Here is a 20,278-nt window from a genome sequence, read left to right on the forward strand (position 1 = left end):
AGGATTACAAAATAGTTTCTATAAAACCTAACTTTTGTTCTTAAAATATCTTCATTACTTTTAATTTTACATATCTAGATAAACTCCCAACTAAGCCTTTCCTTTTCCATCATGGTCTATAAAATGTTCATCTCAATGTTAAGTAAATTCACAATAAGTTGTCTTTCCTGGTACCATCTAGATGCTGGTTTGAGAGACAGAATTGTTCTTTGATGTTGCAACCACCAGTACTCTTGCTTCTGCATCCCACCATCTTCTGATAACTTCCAGGGGAGCCTATGATGCGAATGTGGGGCATTCTCCAATTCAAGTTCATGGACAATGCACTTTTTAAAGGGAAAAGCAAGTAGAGCTCTGCAGAGAGATCCTAATGAGGCAACTCGTAATAAAAGTCCTCTTTCAGGGGGTAGTCCCCATTTTGGGGAACCTCTTCCTTCCAGAGAAATACAGTGATAGAAAGACCCTAACTCAACAGCACTAGGAAATGGGTATTTAACCCTCAGGGGCCTTCTAACCAAATCACATTCAGTGCCAGACACTGCAATGCTCCAAATCATCAGTGATGACCATGTGTTACTGGATATACCATGTACAATATCCCAGAATGGTTTTAATTCTCTCTCACCTTGCTTTGTTTTGCTTTTTCTTTCCTGGTACAACCATTGGTTGAGTAAGAAAAAGAGAGAATCTATAATACTTATCTAATTTCTGATGTTGAAATCATTAAAAGGAGAATACATAATACTAAACTATTTGTACTTTTTATATAATACTTCTAGAAAAATTTATAGTTCAATATTCTTTGAAACTATTCTATGCTCTGTGAATACCATTTTGCTCCAGGATATTTATGTGTTATTATTGATGATTACATATTATATATCCTGTGTTCTTCAAATATGACAAAGTAAGTATTTTTGTTTCCATTTTAGTGATATCTTTGAAGAGAAATTCAAATATATTCAAAGATAATTTTTTTTCTTGATCTCTCGCTCAAGCCAATTCAACTTTAATTCAGGTAAATTCCTGACAAATGTCAGAGTTCTATTTACCGATTATCACTTCTTCCCTTTGGGATCATAAGGTTTTAAGGGGAAAAAATCTAAAAGATTTATTGCTAATAAGATTCTACAAATGTTATCTTTGTTCAGAGAAAACGTAATATATGATCCTGGCTCTGTACAACATCTTTAATGTTCCTTTTTTGAATATGTATAACTCATTTAGGGAACAACGATAGACAGTAACTCATCATTCTTGCTACCTGCCTTAGAATATCTGTACTTTATCTGTTTGAAAATAATATAAACTTGTGACTTAATTGATGTCATAAGTTCGATTCATCACCACATTCATTGAAATAAAGAGGCTCTGAATAATGAACAAAATGCTTATTGTTTACCAGAAGAAAGGTCGTAACGTTATATTTACATCTATGTCATGTCTTATTATTAAATCTGTATAAACCATCTCCCTTCATTATTTCTGAATGGGAGACTGATGATAAGTGCTATTTTCAAGATTTTTTTTTATCCTTTTTATTTGTCTAGCTAATTCGTGTGCTGACACATTTCAAGGCTGAGTCTATATTTTGCTTGTTAAGTTATTAGGGATTTGTTGCTCCTGAAAACCAAGACTGAGTTCCTAAATTTAACACTGATGGGTCAACAGTTTCAGGGGAGAGAGGTCAGATGCCCAGTGGAGGAAGAAGAAATTTGTCTGAGTGATCCTGGTTTGCTTTGTATTAATTGACACTGGACTTGGAATTGGGAATGATTTGGTGTTTATGTTAAACAGCAGGGAGGCTTATGGCTTTTTACTTTTACTCCTGATACAACCAAAGGAATGGGTGAGTAATGAGAGGAGCAAAGATAATCATAATGATACTAGGCAATGAATCGTGTGTGCCTGGGTGATAGGGCAAATTTGATCAGACTGTGATGGTCAGCAAGCTAACACAAACTATAGACATGCAGATTAGTCGAATCTTTATTATACCTGCAAATAGCTAGTGGCTTGTTTTCCTTCTCTCACTTTATAATTTTGATGATTTTGACTCTAAGCCCTACCTTACATTCAAGGAAATTTCAATTAAATATATCAAATTATGAACAGGGAAAAGAAAATGTATCCAGTAACACTGAACAGTCACACAATTAAAGGACCAATTTTAACATTGGTTTTCTATTCCTAGAACACTCTAGAAATTGATTCCTTACCCAGTACAAGTCCATCCCATTTTCACCCCTTCTCTGTCCCTCCCCACCCATTTCAGTGAACTTAGCCCAAAATTTCTCATTTGCTGGGCTCTGTCCCTTGTTTAAATTAAAGAAAATACAGGATCAGTCCTCCTTTTGCTTGCTGTAAAGTCTCTTCAGAATCTAATTCAATGAGATTGCATTTGTTAAAAATGAATGCAGATTGTTCAATGGGGCAGATTTAAGAAATGCTGAAAAGAGTTCAGGGGCTCACAGGGTGGGGGATAGCTCTGTGGTGGGGTGGGGGTGAAGTTTTACACATCACCCCATGTTTGTTAAGGTCTAAAAGCACTGAAAAGGATTTGTTCTGTTTGTGTGAAGGGCCTCCGTGCTCTGCCTCTCTAAGATGTTATGCCAAGCTTTTCAGTAGTTTTACTTTCTCTTGATCTTGGGCCTGACATGACCAAAACCTAGAGCTCAAACTCTCCGGGACTGACCCGTATTGTCACTCCAATCTGTCATCTAAGAGTCTGCTACCCAAACAATTGGTTTCCTGCAATTAATATGTTGTTTATTTTAAAACATGAATTTGAAAATAGTTTCTGCGTATCTTATTATTTCAAAGAAGCATTTTGTTTACTAAATGTTTTTACTTATCAAATTAACTGTTACTAAAAGATCTGAGATCTCCCAGGAGAATGAAGATCTTTAATCACAAAATATAAACCAAACAAGGGCTTCCCAAGTGACTCAATGGTAAAGACCCGTCTTCCAATGCAGGAGATGCAGGAGGCATAGGTCTGATCCCTGGGCCAGAAAGATCCTCTGGAGAAGGGCATGGCAACCCACTCCAGTATTCTTGCTTAGAAAGTCCCATGAACAGAGGAGCCTGGCAGGCTACAGTCTGTGGGACACAAAGAGTTGGACACAACATCGCGAATAAGCACACACACAGATGAACCAAACAATCAATTATTAGAGTCACTGATAATATTGACAGCCCTAGAAAGAGTTCCAAATCATATGTTGCATAATCCAGTTATAAGTTGCCAGTCAGAAACCTGGCTTCTATTCCCTGACCCCACCACTGCTCTGTGTCCTATGATTGGAAATTCCATACAACTACATTCATTTCACTATTTACTATGATGTGTAGACCAAAGGGCTTAGACATATTTCATCAACCTAGGAAGAATACATCACTGAGAAAATATGTAGATACATGTATGTGTGTGCATGTGTATTTATATTAAACAGACTAGACATGATGGGCTATAATCAAAAATTAGTTTTCTCCTTTTCTACTACTATTTTAAGAAATTCTCTGTTAGATCTTTCTGCTTTCTTGGAAAATATCTCCGGCAGTCCCCTTGTGGCTTTTGTGGTCACTTTTAGGTATCCGAACAGTATTATTTTCAGGTGTGAAAATATCCAATCCAATTTAACTCAAAACTTGAACCATTTCAAAGCTTTCTCCTCTCCCTAGCCCATGCGAGACTTGCAACTTGAATACAAGAAGTGGGAAAATGAGGGTAGGAAGCAGTCTAAGGAGGGGAATAAGTGGAAAGGACAAAGATTTTCTTGATCGGTGCTTATATAATGTGGTCCTTTCTCTATACACCATTTCATGGACTGCTTTTGGGACTCTGGATATCCCCAGGCAGGGACGTAAGTACTGCCCCATCACTGTACAGGCAATACATGCTTGGGCTAACTGCTTCTGATTTTGCCTCAGGTTTTAATTTGATTCTAATTCCTATGACTCCTGCCCCTATGTCTTAGTCATTCGGGCTGCTGAAACAAAGTATCTTAGAATGCATGGCTTATAAATGACAGAACTTTATTTTTCACAGTCCTGGCAGCTAAGAAGTCCAAGACCAGGGTACCAGCACGGTTGGGTGAGGACCCTCTTCTGGATTGCAGACTTCTCATTTTAACCTTTCACAACGCAAGCAGCAAGGGAGTTCTCCTGACCTCTCTTATAAGGTGCTAATCTCATTCATGAGGGCTCTACTCTCAGGACCAATCAGCTCCCAAAGGCCCTCCTAATACTCTACATCAGGGATTATAATAGGATTTCAACATATGAACTTTGGAGGATGGGGAATACAAACATTCAGACCATAACACACTACACAGCAACACTCGTGTACAGGGGACTTTCTCAATGGCTCTAGCCATCAACAGAGACCCTGAGGAAAACTCAGTCTCAGTGCCCCTCAAACTCTCCAAGTAAAACCAGTCCTAACACAGATCTCTCTCCAAGATCTTTTCCAACTCAATGTCAGTTCTGGACCTGAAGTTTCAGAAGCTGGGGAATGATACAACAGATATCTCCAATGTCTGTGTATCATTGTTTTGAAGCTATTTCACATGGCTAGGGGAAACTGGGAACAACACAAACTTTTTAAACTACAAAATGACAACTGATTAAAAAAATAGGCAACAAATCTCAATAGACAGTTTTTCAAAGAAGATATACAAATGACTCATAAGCACATGAAAAAATATTCAACGTCACTAGCTATCTTGGAAATATATATCAAAACTGAAATGAGATATGACTTCATACTTACTAGGATGTTTATCATCAATAGAGCAGTTAATAACAAGTGTTGGCAAGAATATGGAAGAACTGGAATTCTCATATACTGCTAGTGGGAGTGTAAAATGGTTCAGCTATTTTGGAAAACAGTCTAAAAAGGTTAAATATAGAGTTATTAATACCATACTAATCAGTAATTCTGCTTTGAGGTATACAACCAAGAGAAAATAAAAATATATGTGCATGCAAAAATTTGTATTCAAATATTTATAGCAGCACTATTCATAATAACCGAAAGTAAAACCAACACAGAAGTCCATCAATTAATGAATAGATAAATAAAATAATATATCTATACACTGGAATATTATTAGACAATAAAAACAGGTACTGATATATGCTACAATGTGGATAAAACTTGAAAACATTATGCTAAGTGAAAGAAGGTAGTCAAAAATTACAACTTGTATGATTCCATTTGTATGATACATCCAAAATAGGCAAATCTATAGCGGCAGAAAGTAGATTAGTGGTTGCCTAGGGACTGAGCAGTAGGGAGTAGGTAATGGCTAAGGGGTGAGGAGTTTCTTTTGTGGATAAGGAAAATGTTTTAATATTGATTCTTGTAATGGTTTCTCAAATATTTGACTATATTAAAAGCCACTGGATTGTACACTTTACTCTGATGAATTATATTTATGTGAATTATATCTCAATCATAGAGCTATGTTAATAAACATATCCTCAGTCTCCCAGGAGTCTGTAGAATTCTGTTCTATAGACTAGAAAAGTTAGTCCTGGATGGTTGAGCCTTAAACCTTTCCTTAGAATGTGAAACATTTATCACTGATATCCTCAGCTTTCAGATTACAACCAAGACACTAAGATAGAAAGAAAATCTCATTTAACAATGTGTTAAATTAATAAAAATCTAAAACAATACTCAGCATTTCACTTTTCTTCATGCTCCAATTTCAGAATAATGATTAAACTTCCAAACTTTGCAGAATGGTACATGTATTTTATAGGCTGCAGTATCCTCTTAAGTGATTCAGTTTCCATAATTCTGTTGGTTATGTATTTCAACTGAATAATTAAATGCTAGTCTTACAATAAACTCAAGGCTTCCCTGGTGGCTCTGACAGTCAAGTATCTGCCTGTAGTGCAGGAGCCCCGGGTCTGGAAGTTCCCCTGGAGAAGGGATAGGCTACCCACTCCAGTATTCTTGGGCTTCCCTGATGGCTCAGATGGTAAAAGAATCTGCCTGCAATGCGGGAGACCTAGGTTCAGTCCCTGGGTTGGGAAGATCCCCTGGAGGAGGACATGGCAAGCCACTCCAGTACTCTTGCCTGGAGAAGTCCATGTTCAGAGGAGCCTGGCAGGCTATAACCCATGGGGTCGCAAAGAGTCGGACAAGACTGAGTGAACTAGGCACACAGCACAGCACGTAAGATAAGTGCCGTTAAATTATCATTTCACAAGTAAGGAAACTGAAGTTCCTAACAGTTAAAAATGTATGAAAAATAAAGCAGCTGATGCATGACTAAGCCAGGACTCAAATCTATAGTCCTTGTCCCTCATGCAAAGCCTCTGAGACTCTTTTTGGGGGGGCTGTCCAGTGATAAGAGAAATATTAACACAATTTATAAGTAAAATGCCTAATTGCTACTTCTAAAGAGTGAGACTGGAAACCCACAATAGTACGCAACATAAGTTTGAAAAAAAACTTGGCCTCTCGCCATAAGCAATTTATTTTTATATTTTAGAAGTTGGGAAATCAACGGTCATCGCACAGGCTCTATGTCTGTGTTCTCCCTTAGACACTGATGTCTCTTAAATTTTATTTTGAAAATGTATTCTTACAAAAACAGTGGAGAACGTGGCAGAGATTACCATTAGAATATAAGCCAAGACTGCAGATTCTGAGAAAGTGAATGAAACGATGTGAGAAATGTCAGTGGCCAGTGAAAAGTCACATCAACCCCAGAGTGTCTTGCCAACTCAGTACTACCTTCCATAAAGACAAATTCATATGCAAGGCAAAATCAATGCAGTTTTGAAAAATTTTTAAATGTTCCTTTATAAATATAACTATGGATGAGAAAGAAAAATCAGAATTGTTTTTTGACAAATCTCTTACCCGTCTGCCTATTCCTCATTTGTATGGTGCAGTGTTCTGGCTGCGGCTCCACGTCTGCTCCAGTTATAGGAATCTGTGTCTACTGCAAATCTTGTTCCTGCCTTCTCTTTGTATCCTCCTGGATTTCACTAGAGAAAACACAGCGAAATCATAATATCAAGGTATGCTTACACTCTACAGCTACAGAGTAAATGGAATTCATTTACATCGATTAAATTGGTCATCATTCATAAATATGAATTGACAATCCAGGACCAGTAGCCATTTGAGGAAAGACAATGACAAGAAAGGGAAGGATGAAAATAAACAACAAAACATGTGACCTTTGTACAAACTGGGAAATAAATTTTTTTTTTAATTCTAATTACTTTCTTCAAAGACACTAAATAAGTGAATATATCAATAAAACCAGGACAGGCCACAATGCACGTGCTGCATGCTAAGTCACTTCAGTCATGTCCAACTCTTTGCAACCCTACGGACTATAACCTGCCAGGCTCCTCTGTCCATGGAATTCTTCAGGCAAGAATACTGGAATGAGTTGCCATTTCCTCCTCCAGGGGATTTCCTGACCCAGGGATTGAACTCGTGTCCCTTGTGTCTCCTGCACTGGCAGATGGGTTCATTACCACTAGCGCCACCTGGGAAGCCCAAGAAAAGCAATTAAATTGTTCTCGACCGTAAAACTATATCAGAAATATGAATGACAAAACTAACTTTGTTCTATAAACTAAAGGAGAAAAAAATGATGCAATAACCAAACGGGTGATCAGGAATACAGAGTTGAGAGAATTTTCTAGAACTAAGAGGAAAACCAAAAAAAGTAAATATTAAAAGATACGACTTTCTGGCATCCACCTAGCAGGAAACTGAGAGGCAGAGAAGAGCAAAAGGGTAAAGGAAGTAGCTTTTTAGAAAGAGAGAAAATTCTATGAACCCAAGAGACTTAAAAAAAAAAAATTAGCATGAAAGTATGACAGTTCAAATTCTCTTTGAATACTGTAAAATAATGGAGCAATTCTTCTAATGGTCTGAGAAGAAATGAACCCATAATTTTATTCTCAAGTATAAAAGCAAAACAAACCAAAATATAACTGTAACTCTGGCAATGACTAGGAAAACTTACTGCCCAAGCCACTCCCATAAAAACTATAGACTGAGAAGGATATCCCAGGAAAATGAAAGAGAATGCAAACTGATGACGCAAGACAGAAAGAAACAGAAGCAACTGAGGATGAATGAGAGGAAGTGAAGAAAATTCCAAAGTGTTGTAAGAGATTCTGCTACCCATTCTTGAATTATGCTAAGAACATTTTCCTTCACAGGAGTTTGATGACTGGACACTCACTGCATTTCTTCTTCTATGCGTCTATTTATATCATTTGCTTTTACAATGAGTAATATTCGCATAATAATAATATTATAAAGGCTGTTTTATTCATCCTAAAATTTTAGTCTCAACTTATAAACAAAGCATGAAGTCATAGTAACTGTTAACCGTAAAATAGAAAGGGCTTCCCTGGTAGCTCAGATGGTAAAGAATCTGCCAGCAATGCAGGAGACCCAGGTGTGATCCCTGGGTCAGAAAGATCCCCTGAGAAAGGAATGGCAACTCATTCCAGTATTCTTGCCTGGAGAATTCCATGAACAGAGGCTAAGGCCTGTAGGGTCACAGAGAGTCGCACACAATTGAGCAACTAACACTTTCACTTTCATTTCATACAATAAAAGATAAACATTATAAACCTTACAAAGGTAAAAGTAACAATATAGCCAAAAATATCTACAAAATCTCATCTCCTTAGACAATGCTTGAAGTTAGTAAGTCACAAAATAAAGCTATAAATATAATATTACAGCACAAATTACCAGAAAGCAAGCATAGAGGTAAAATGTACTGATGAGTCATCAGGCATTTTTAAAGTTGATAAAGATAGAAAGAAATTGACAAAATACTTAACATTTATAATGGTAACTATCCAAATAACCAAAAATGGAACCAGTTCAAAGTTTTTGTTTTTGTTTTTTAACTTGCAATATGAAAAGAGATCTATCCTTTCCATTTTAAACCTAACTGGGTTGGATTTCAGTCAACAGTCTAGATACTATTTTAGCTTTTTTATAAAATTTAATATATTTTAGTGCATAAAAAGCATAACAGAAAAACACAATAAAATTAATAGTGACCTTTTTCTCAATGGGAGAAATTCTGGATAATTTTTCATATTACTTTTTCATATTTTACTAGTTTCCAAATGTCCTACATATTCTTCAGAAAGCAATCACTAATTTTAATTTTTAAGTCTTTGATAAAGTCATCTAACATGGTTTTAAAAATTCAAAATCAGTAATATTTTATATGTTTATATATGCACAAAGATTTATAGATTTATGTATCTTTTACTTGCACTTTGAAGGTCATGACAGCAAGAAATTGGGATAAATCATACAAGTTTCCCCAAGAATGTATCTGTTTACATATTTCTCAACTCTGCAGCAAGAAGAAGTGTCTCTGTCCACCATAAAGGTAATAGCACATGAATGTTCATTTGCTCAATCATATCCAGCTCTTTCCAACCCCATGGACTGCAGCTTGCCAGCCTCCTCTGTTCATCAAATTTTCCAGACAAGAATACTGGAGTAGGTTGCCATTTCCTCCTCCAGGAGATCTTCCTGACACAAGGATAAAACCTGCAGCTCCTGCAGCTCCTGCATTAGCAGGCAGATTCTTTACCACTAATAGCCAATAATAGCCCTGTTCACTCAGGTGTTTCATTAAATATCTCCTCTTAGTGGTCCCTACTTGACCTCCTGATGAGGTGAAAGAGGAGAGTGGAAAAGCTGGCTTAAAACTCAACACTCAAAAAACTAAGATCATGGCATCTGGTCCCATCACTTCAAGGCAAATAGATGGGGGAACAATACAAAGAGTGATAGAATTATTTTCTTGGGCTCCAAAATCACTGCAGATGGTGACTGCAGCCATGAAATTGAAAAACACTTGCTCCTTGGAAGAAAAGCTACAACAAACCTAGACAGTGTATTAAAAAGCAGAGACATTACTTTGCCAACAAAAGTCCATCTAGTCAAAGCTTTGGTTTTTCCAGTAGTCGTGTATGGATGTGAGAGTTGGACCATAAAGAACGCTGAGCGTCAAATTGACACCTTTGAACTATGGTGTTGGAGAAGACTCTTGAGAGTCCCTTGCACAGCAAAGAGATCAAACTAGTCAATCCTAAAGGAAATCAGTCCTGAATATTCATTAGAAGGACTGATGCTGAAGCTGCAACTCCGATACTTTGGCCACCTGATGCAAAGAGCTGATTCATTGGAAAAGACCCTGATGCTGGGAAAGATTAGAGGCAGGAGGAGAAGGGGATGACAGAGGACAAGATGGTTGGATGGCATCACCGACTCAATGGACATGAATTTGAGCAAGCTCTGGGAGATGGTGAAGGACAGGGAAGCCTGGTGTGCTGCAGCCCATGGGGTCACAGAGTCGGACATGACTGAGCAACTGAACAACAACAACCACTCTAGTGTTTCATTAAGTATCTGTCCTTATTAGTCCAAGTTCTTGTCCTCTACTTTATATACTTGGGAATCCAATTTCCCAGCTCACTCAGGAGTAACAGGATTCTAAGTAACCAATTTCTATTAGCCTAGCAACACTGGTCTAGATTATCCAAAGCAACAGTACTTCCAAAAATAGAACTGTCAAAGTTTCTGAAAGCAGAACCAAATACCTTTCATTGAGTAGGTCTATAAATATGCTCAAAGGGATAATAACAGTTGATATTTGTTGAGCACCCTGTGTACCTAATTGGATACATTCAATCATTCTCACCATTTCTTTTACTCCATCCTTAAGATTCCCTTTCTATCTATTACCTCTCCCCATTTTGTCAGTACTACCTCCTTGACAACATGTTAAAATTTAATTATCTCATTTATTTTACTTTAGTCCTCAATGCAATCAGTATCTCCTTGCTGGGTTCCAGAGAAGTTGTAGGGGTTGGGCAGGTGGATTAAGACTTAAGAAGATCCTTCAGCGCAGGTGCATACATGTGGTGCATGCTCATCATGCAAGTTTCTAACTCCAACTATTTCATCTTGATTCTTCCACTACAGAGAGAAGTAGTTTCAAATCTTGCCCTAAGAGTCTACATAGTCCCTCCACCTGGAGCTCAGAGTGGCCTACACTGTGGCTCTGGAAAAACAACCAGTGCATTTCCTGCCCTTGATATCAGAATGAACGTTTTGAAAGTATCAGTGCTGTCCATCTGTAAAGACATTCTTGTTACTGTTGTTGTCATGTCCAATAGACTATGATGGGAGAATCTGGTTCATTATTAAAAGCAAAAAAAAAAAAATCACATGTGTAACAACAGACAGATCTGACAGTTAAAAGCAATGCGTAGTAGCCATTTCTTTAGGGGGAATGACAGTAACTTCAGAAAACTTATACTGACCTACCTAATCAGGTTTTTCTGCCCTTAAATTCTGTGGAAAGACATTAAATATCATTAATTCTTTAAAGAAATACCTTGTGGGATTTATGAATGCTCATGAATATTTCATAAAGTGATTAAAATTGTTAATCCTGCTCCCAATTAAAGTAATTCTTAGACCACATATGTAAATAACAGGTAATTATAATGTTTTATTATGTGTCATTTATATAACTTCAGCCATTAAAATTGCATTCTGACATGATACATTTCTAAGGGATCTACGTCATTTTTTAAAAGCAACAATTCATTTTTTACTTTATTTAAGCCTCCATTAATTTTGAGGGGAAATTTTGAGGAAATGGAAGAGAAGAAAAATAAGTTCTAAAAGTATAAACAGTAGCCCCTCTATGAAGTCTTGTTGCCAAAATCCTAGGTTTTTCTCCTCCATTGGTCTGTTCAGGTGGGATTCAGTATATCAACTCTAATTGAGAAAACTATCATCTGAGGAATCAGACACAAAGGTAATTGTACTGTTTCCTTTTTTTATTTCATTCCTCTTTCTTCATTTTTTTCTTTATTTCAGCTTTCCATTACGTTTGGTTTCTACAGGGGAAGAAAAAGGAACTTAAATCTGGAGACAGTTTGGAGTGATGGAAAGTTCAGCGAGTCAAAAAGAGCTAATTCTAAAGAATCATGACTTCCTAGCTATATGGTCTTGGGCAAATCATTTTACCTCTTGGAATTTTAGTTCTTTTACCTGTAATATTTTGAATTTTGGTTCTTTTACCTGTAATATTTTGAAGATAATACCTTTCCTAATTACTTGGTAAAATTTTTTTGAGAGTTAGTTAAAACTCATTAAAGGCGTTTTATAAAATGTTCTGCTGTTAACCCCAACCAACCAAGTAAATACATAATTTGAGCAAGTTACTTCACCATTTTCATTTTTCTAGACCTCAGTCTCCTGATCTCAGAAAAAGGAATTGAAAACTCATTTATAACAAATTCATTTTCCTAGTGCTTGCTTCCAAGTTACTGACTTTTTCTTCAACTTTCAATTTATGGGTTGTTTTTCGCAAGTTCAGATGGAGTAGGATTTGGAGAGATAAAGGGGATGAGATGCTCCAAAGGAGGTATAAGGATCCTGGTGAATTCTGTAGTCCTTGGGTCTCATGACATCTGGCAGAGATTTGCATGGTTGGGCATCTCCCCAAACACATTCTGAGTTCATGCTCTTGATGCACATCAGGCTTACGTCCTGAATATCCATCACTTCCAAAGCAATGCTCTTGTCAGCGGCTCGACTTAGTCTGGAGTGGATTGTTTCCACCATAAGCAGCCAAGTGAAGTTCTGTTTTGCCTTTGCCTGTTGTGCTCTATGAGAACTAATTCCAGTCTTCGACATGGGGAGGCATATTTATGACATTTGGCTTCTTCATTCCAACAGATTTTTCCTTTCTGTGTTTATGAGAGGTAGCATTAAATATTAGCGCTCCGTCCTACTGGGTTCCCTTTGTTTAAAAGCATCTGTGTCTTTTGCACTTACTTTGGCCATTATTACAAGGAGTTAGAAGTACAGAGGCACAGCTCCAGAGTTGCTTGACTGCTTTTATGTCCTTTTATAAAAGGTTTCCAAATCAAGAGGATCATGTATGTGTTATTTCTGGGTCCATTAAATGCCTGAGTAATTAACATTAGCCATTTTGCCACTAACAAAGCATGGAAACCACGATGTTTTTGTGATGTATAGTCATTTCATTGTCAGCCTTACAGTGGCACAAGCCGATCTAATCACCTCAATGACAATACAATGAGACAGGCGCCAAGATTATATGGCCTGGCAACCAAATGACTCTTAACATTGTTTGGAAATGTACAGGCTCCATCTAACCAATAGTGTGTTATTTTAAAGTTTTTGAAGTTGTGCAGAGAAACTCTTAAAACACAGATTATAGTGGTAAGGGTCTGAAAAAGTGCCTAACCTGTACCCAGCGTTAACATAAACACAAAAGAAAGCTACATTTCAAACAGATTCATAACATAATCAGAAATCAGGATCTGACAGTGCATATTCTCCATTTGCCAATGCATTCCTTTCTAAAAAGCTGCAATTAATTACGAACTAGTTTTGATGCCGTTTTTGCTTTCCTTAAATATGGAGTGAATTCACCCCATAAACTAATGAACCAAAGTGGAGCCAAATAGAGACCAGCTGGCTGGATGGCTCAGTAATTTTATCCACATGATTGACTTTAGGATCCTTTCACTGAAGGAACTAGTCTTTATTCTTGCAATCAGCACCAATGACAATTTGGGAGGGGTGGAGAATTATTAAAATCTGAAGAAACAAGAGGTACGGTTTGTTTGATGTGGAAAAACACATTCTACTACACACTTCCCTGGTATTATAGGTGCCGAATTTTGAGTCTCTCAGGCTTCCAAAGAAACACACTGATTGGTTGCCACAGAGACATAATAAGCAACCAATGCCTAAATAATCATTTCAGATACTCCATTAACAGCATCTAACGGTGTGGCTTTTAACCATACAAATTGTTTTTTGACAGCTTGTTACCTTTTCAAATAGTTTCCTTTGGGCATTATACCACACTCAGATCTAATTTTAACTTTTGCTTAGTTTATAATTTATGAGTTTCTTTGGAGATGCATAATGTGTTTGAGGAGAAAGGATACATTCAAATAAAAGTTAAAAACAAAATCAATTGCTGTTTTAATCCATGAAACCTCTCCTCACCAGGAGATAACTATAATAGGATGAAACGAAAAGAGGAGAAAGAAGGACCTAGGTGATCTAGAATTCCCATGCTGCTGCTGCTGCTGCTGCTAAGTCATTTCAGTCGTGTCCAACTCTGTGCGACCCCAGAGATGGCAGCCCACCAGGCTCCCCCGTCCCTGGGATTCTCCAGGCAAGAACACTGGAGTGGGGTGCCATTTCCTTCTCCAATGCATGAAAGTGAAAAGTGAAAGTGAAGTTGCTCAGTTGTGTCCAACTCTGTGCGACCCCATAGACGGCAGCCCACCAGGCTCCCTCATCCTCGGGATTTTCCAGGCAAGAGTACTGGAGTGGGTTGCCATTGCCTTCTCCGAGAATTCCCATAGAACCTATTTTTAAAAAAAGCAAGTTTAATGCATTTGAACAGGATCATAGCTCTACATACTGCTGATGCATACAAAAGTGTGTCTTAAGAGCCATGAAATTCCACAACACAAAAATTAAAAGTTATAAAATGGCTTAATGGAGCTGTCAGTGAAGAGCTAAAATATATAACACTCCTTTAGCACAGAAAATCCCCAGGTTTACAATTTCCAGACACTGGAATGCATCCACTCAAGGAGGAGGAAGAATATCGTTCCAAACTCTGGTCAAAAACGGATTCCACCTAAAAATCATAGGTCACAAGTTGTTGGAGCTAAAGAGAAGTTTAGAAATCATCTGGTCAGGCTCAAAATGAAGCCTGGTGCCTTCATTCTTAAGACTTTTCCCTCTCCTTTCCCCAAAATCCAAACTATCAGAAAGTCCAGCCCAGTACCATGGGAACCATATTCCTCCCACTGCTGCACCCTTCAGCTTCTAAGCACCAACCCCTCTCACCTGGATTCTGCCAAAAACCCTGAGCTGAGGGTCAACAAACTGCAACTCACATTCTACTTGCCACTTCTTTCTGTATGTCCTACAACCTAAGAATAGTTTTCACATCTTTAAATAATTATAAAAAATAAAAAGACTGATAACATCTCATGACATGAAGTTATATAAAATTCATAATCTGGTGTCCATCAATAAAGTTTTAGTGGAACACTGTCATGCTCTTTCTTTTATGTAGAGCCCATGACTGCTTTATGGCACCCCACTCTAATACTCTTGCCTGACAAATCCCATGGACAAGGACCCTGGTAGGCTGCAGTCCATGGGGTCGCTAGGAGTCAGACATGACTGAGCGACTTCACTTTCACTTTTCACTTTCATGCATTGGAGAAGGAAATGGCAACCCACTCCAGTGTTCTTGCCTGGAGAATCCCAGGGATGGGGGAGCCTGGCGGGCTGCCATCTATGGGGTCACGCAGAGTCGGACACGACTGAAGAGACTTAGCAGCAGCATGACTGCTTTGACGTCACAATGGCAGTTATACAACGCTTTCACAGAGACTATGTGGCCCACAAAGTCTAAAATATTTATACTATCTGGCCAGTTTTTACTATCGAGCCCTTCATAGAAAATGTCTGCTGACCTCTGTGTACTCGGTTCCCTATACCTATGCTTTCTCTGCCACAGTCAGTTCTTCACACAGCAACCAGTGATCCTTTTAAAGCAAATCACGTCTTGTCACTTCCTGCTTAAAACTCTCCAATGCTGAGCTGTACAATAGTGCAGCCACTAGCCACATGCATCTATTAATCACCAGTGTCTAGGGTAACTGAAGAATGAATTTTTAATTTAAGTTCAATTATTCTAAATTTTAAAACTGGTGCTTGATTCAATTATTGGAAAGCATTTAAGTATGTTTGGAACAACTTGGATATGTGAATCTGCCATTTCAATTGTAAATTTTGTGAAATCTCAATGCAGATCAATTATCTGCAATGAAAATTTGGCATCCAAACTGAGATGCACTATAAATGTAACATACACACTGAATTTCAAAGACTTAATCCAAAAAGAGAGTGTAAAATATTTCTTTAATAATTTTAAGTGGCTAGATGTTTAAATGATAGTCTTTTTAATATATTCTGCTAAATAATACATTATTGAATCTAATTTATCTTTTTCTTTTTACTCAATGTGGTTACTAGACAATTTAAAATTACATGCGTCTTGCATTATATTTCTATTGGACAGACTTCAATGGGTTTATATGATAAGAATAAATTCAAACACCTTACAGTATCAACAAGGCCTTCCTTGGCCCCCGTGCATCTCTTTAATCCCATCTCTCTGCCACTCTCTCTTCACTCTTTACCAGTCCCTCAAAGACACTAACCTCACTTTGGCCTTCAAGTCTTTCTTTGCACCAACTCTGACTTCTCTCTGAACCCTGCTTCCCTATATCATAACTCATCCTCATCATTCAAACACAGCATACATGCCAGTCTCCATGGAGAGACCCCCCCTCAATCCACCCTCAGTCACGTTCTAACACTCCACTCAGTTTCGTTCTCTTCACAGCCACTATCAGTAGCTGGAATCTTCTTTTGCATCAATTTATGAGTTTTTTGACTGCCTCCATTCCTTGCATGCTTCCTATTTCAGCACCCCAAGAGAAGGAATCTTGTCAGTTTGGCTCATTGCTATAATCCCCAGCACTTAAAACCATGCCTGATGCTCAGCAGGTATTTCAATGACCAACCCTTCATTTTATAGATGATAAACTAAGATGCAGAGCCCCATAGAGACCTAATGAGAGCTCAGAGTGGAAAGTAGATCTCCTCCCTGCAGCTCAGTGTTTTACAAGGAGTGGCATAGCTTTGCATCTCTCCCGTCAGAACAAAAAGACCTTCTGCTTAGTTCTGTGACATTTTGCTGGGATGCCAACTTCAGAAGCAAAAGGTCAGCTAAACCAACTATTTCATTTACCCATGGGCACCTAAAAACTTCTCCATTGCTGTATCTCCACGTGAGTACCTTGTCAGATTGTTAGCAGCTTTTAAGTTTGCTTCTCTGATGATCTTTTTCCTCTGGGCGTGGAAATAATCACCAAAATTAAAGAAAGAAATCAAGGGCATTTAGCCTCTCTCTCACACCAAAGTAATAGTCACAAAGCAGAAAGAACTAGGTCATAAGGATGGAAAAGAGACCAATTAAATAGTTGGAAGTAGCAGTGTGACCACCACCAGTGAAGACGAGCAGAAAAATAAACACAAGGGGTCAGGGTGCTCTTCCCCTTTTATCTTTTACATTTTCTTCTTTCATTAATTAACATTCAAACTATACTCATATTCTGACAAATTAAGCAACAGCCCAAAGGGTGATATTTGAAGGCAACTTGGAAAAAAATTATACACTCTACCTCAGTTAAAGCCTAAAATGTCACTCTTTGTAACATCTTCTGTTTTAGATGCTTTAATCCTCATTTAATCTTCATTTTCATCATGTATCTCTGGGAAAGACATTGATACTTTAGGTGAAAAGTGTTTGGAAAAGGGAACTGGATATGGTATCTGCCAGGTAGTTTCAATTACAAGCAGACATACTATGTATTGTATTCAAGGGTGATAAATGTCCCAATAAAAATCTTTTATTTAAATTCTCATTTACTACCAGTTAAAGAAGTTGTGGCTTTCCCTCTTATTCCTTCATTTTTTCACTCACCACTGAGGAGTGAGTTTTCTTTGACCTTCATATGCATCTATCAGGTGTCTTCTAAGATGAATGAACCTTTGAATTGTACTATTGGGTGTGTTCAGCAACATGAGACGGGGCTTAGAGTTGTGGATGAACACAGGAAGATAGGGCTGTCTGTGAGCAAACCACTGTGGCTAAAGTGAAGGCTTTATCATATGTCAAAGAGGGTACACTTAATGGATGTGGTGAGTGGACTTTAAATGTCAGGTTGAGGTGTGGGAAACTTTATTCTGTCAGTAACATGAAACTACCAGAAATTTTACTATGTGAATAAAATATTATCATTCATTGCATAAAATGACATGCTTAGGAGAATATTAGTGATGAACATTTATTTTAGCACTATGTGCTAGACAATGTTTCAAGCATTTTACATGCTTATGCGTCATTTAACCCTTATAATGAACCTATAAAGTAAGTAGGACCTGTATTATTCCTATTTTACAAATGAGGAAAATAAGATACAGATAGTTTAAATAATTTGCCCATCATCACACAACAAGTATGTGGCAGAAAGTGTTAGACACTTGGTTGTATCTGACTCTTTGCAACCCCACCAGGCTCCTTTGTCCATGGAATTCTCCAAGCAAGAATACTGGAGTGGGTAGCCATTCCCTTCTCCAGGGGATGGATCTTCTTGACCCAAGGATAGAACCTGGGTCTCCTGCATGGCTGGCAGATTCTTTACCTCTGAGTCACTAGGGAAGCCCTGTAGGTGACAGACACAGGACTCAAATCCAGGCACTCTGCCTCTGGGACTCTTCACAAGGATGGCTGAGCAGTTTGGCAGAATGGCCTAAAGACTCTATCACAGGCAGAGCCGCTACTTGTTATCTGCCTGCATGCATGTTCAGTTGTGTCTGACACTTTTTGACCTCATGGACTGTAGCTTTCCTGCCCGCCAGGCTTCTCTGTCCATGGAATTTTCCAGGCAAGAATACTGGAGTGGTTGCCATTTCCTTCTCTGGGAGAGCTTCTTGACCTAGGGATCAAGCCTGTGTCTCTTGCATCTCCTGCATTGGCAGGCAGATTCTTTACAACCTGGGAAGCCCTGTAGCTTATATGAAGCCTTAATAAAGTCAGGAAAGATACTACTTCTAGATAAGCTCAGTAATAGTGTTGGTAAGTAGATGGTGCATTGTCTTTGTATGAGTTTTAAAAGGTGACCCTTCCTGTGGGCAAGCACAAGCCCATTTCCTAGTCTGTGGCTTGGTTTATGGAGCAAAATGGCTAGATTCAGTGCTCATTTGTCTCTATCATACAGACCTTTGAACATTTTGCTTTCAACTGAATAGCTAAAATATATTAAACCTTCATATCCCCAAACCATCAGTAAAGTTAACTCTCTACCACAGAGCCTTGTTTGACATGTGGACTTTTATGAATATTTGAGTGTGCATGCTTGAGCATGTCCACGTGAAGCTAAAATAAAAAATGGGTAAAGTTCCACATTTGGGTTGATGCAGGAACAAGATCAAAGGACAGCCACAAAGCCTTGGAGTTGAGAACATGAATCCCTGAAGAAACTTCTGAGGAATTCACAGAAAATCTTCTGCAAAGATGAAGATCATTAAAGGTCATCAGAAATTTTACCAGGATTCAAACTAATCTTTCTCAATCACATTACTAAAGATTTTGATTAGGGAGAGAGGAGTGATCTGGAAGACTTCCACAGAGTGACTTTAGATTGTGCTAGAATTTGCCTGCTAATATAGATGTATTTTGGTTCCTCCTGTCCATCTCTTGGTACCTCTGTCTACCAGGGCCTCCCTGGTGGCTCAGATGGTAAAGAATCTATCTGCAATGCAGGAGACCTGGGTTTGATCCCTGGGTTGGGAAGATCCCCTGGAGGAGGGCATGGCAACCCATTCTAGTATTTTTGCCTGAAGGATCCCATGGACAGAGGAGCCTGGAGGGCTACTCTGGAGGGCAACCTCTACTCCATGAGGTTGCAAAGAACTGTCACGACTGAGTGACAAAGCACAGCACATACATATAGACTACATAGAGAAATACATGTGATTTTCTAAAAAGTTTACCATGCTTTGGGGCCTATATTACCACTGCTTTTCTGCCTGTACCAGATTGCAGGCTTGTTCCCACTTGTGAGCGCAATCTAGCTTGCCTTTTGTCCCGATACTAGTGAAAATGCATGAAATTGACTACCTCCAAAGACCAAGGTTCAAGATCAAGTCAGCTACAGTGCCTATTACTTAGTTATTCCTCCACCTTCTCCACTTGACCAATCATCTTCTAGATCCATCGCCCAGTACTTCAGTACTCAGGTTCTCAAGACCTGTTCCTGTACCTCTGGAATCTCCTGCCAGATTCTCTGTACATGTAACCCCACCAGCCTTTATGACACAGCAGTAAATACTACTGGGTACTCCTCTTGCTCTTTCATACCTACTTCGAATTTCACTCATAAATCTGGTTGGGAAAATGATGATTTCATATAAATATACGTTGTGAAAGGATCAACATATTCAAGCTAATTAGCATCCATTACTTCACAGTTACCTTTTTCCCCCTTTTTATCCATCCCCCACCCCCCGCCACTCCTCTTGAAGTCTCTTCAG

General features: G+C 38.3%; 1 long non-coding RNA gene across 1 annotated transcript in view; it reads right to left on the reverse strand.

Moving 5' to 3' along the window:
- The window catches only part of LOC121819957 (uncharacterized), a 179,542-nt gene that overhangs the window by 109,407 nt on the left and 49,857 nt on the right, over positions 1-20,278 (reverse strand). Inside the window, exon 5 of the long non-coding RNA XR_006060339.2 lies at positions 6,884-7,011. This is a non-coding gene — a long non-coding RNA (uncharacterized LOC121819957). The remainder of the gene's footprint in view (positions 1-6,883; positions 7,012-20,278) is intronic.

Source organism: Ovis aries, chromosome 7, assembly GCF_016772045.2.
Source record: "Ovis aries strain OAR_USU_Benz2616 breed Rambouillet chromosome 7, ARS-UI_Ramb_v3.0, whole genome shotgun sequence".
Taxonomy (NCBI): domain Eukaryota; kingdom Metazoa; phylum Chordata; class Mammalia; order Artiodactyla; family Bovidae; genus Ovis; species Ovis aries.